The 887-nt window shown below is 38.4% G+C and overlaps 1 non-coding gene across 1 annotated transcript; it reads left to right on the top strand.

Annotated features, from left to right (window-relative positions):
* Positions 1 to 354: 354 nt before the first annotated feature.
* On the top strand, positions 355 to 461 carry LOC116866473. The gene has a single exon (XR_004382405.1). It is a non-coding gene; the product is annotated as a U6 spliceosomal RNA (small nuclear RNA).
* The last annotated feature ends 426 nt before the right edge of the window (positions 462 to 887 follow it).

The raw sequence follows: 887 nt of genomic DNA, 5'->3' as shown, positions 1-887 counted from the left end.
TCCACCTACACCATTGTTTATAGTACATTGACTATTGACGGTATGGTCCATGTAGGAAGGTCATGATAAATGCGTGATTTTTTAATTTTTATTTACCAATGAATAATTCTCTGTTATCTTCCCAAAGTGGCCTCTTAGCTTTTCCCCCAAGTATCTAAATTCATGGATTTGAACATATTTGATCTGTTTTTATGCATTGCAATCAGTGAACTTAGTGATGTTCAAATTGTCCATCTTCGGCCATCTATCGAGTTCTGATATATCATATTTTCATTATCATTTACTACAAAGTATTCTAAAACTCCTGATACTATTTCTCCTTTGACCTATGCATTATTTAAAAGTATGGTTTCCGTGCTTGCTTCAGTAGCACATACACTAAAATTGGAACGATACAGGGAAGATTAGCATGGCCCTTGTGCAAGGGTGACATGCAAATTCATGAAGCATTGGGGCGCCTGGGTGGCTCAGTGGGTTAAAACCTCTGCCTTCAGCTCAGGTCATGATCCCAGGGTCCTGGGATCGAGCCCCACGTTGGGCTCTCTGCTCAGAGGGAAGCCTGCTTCCCACTCCCTCTCTGTCTGCCTCTCTGCCTACTTGTGATCTCTCTCTCTCTGTCAAATAAATAAATAAAATCTTAAAAAAAAAATTCATGAAGCATTCCATATTTTAAATAAAAAAAATAAATAGGTAGATAGATAAATATATAAATGTATGGTTTCTTTTTAAATATTCAAGAATGCAAAATGTTTTACTAATTTTTTTTTAAATTTATTTATTTGACACAGAGAGAGAGATCACAAGTAGACAGAGAGGCAGGCAGAGAGAGGAAGGGAAGCAGGCTCCTTGCCGAGCAGAGAGCCTGATGCAGGGCTCGATCCCAGAAC

This window comes from Lontra canadensis, unplaced genomic scaffold, assembly GCF_010015895.1.
Source record: "Lontra canadensis isolate GAN:19392208 unplaced genomic scaffold, GSC_riverotter_1.0 scaffold9, whole genome shotgun sequence".
Lineage (NCBI taxonomy): Eukaryota > Metazoa > Chordata > Mammalia > Carnivora > Mustelidae > Lontra > Lontra canadensis.
The sequence above is the reverse complement of the archived record's forward strand: the minus strand, read 5'-3'. Positions and strand labels throughout refer to the sequence as shown.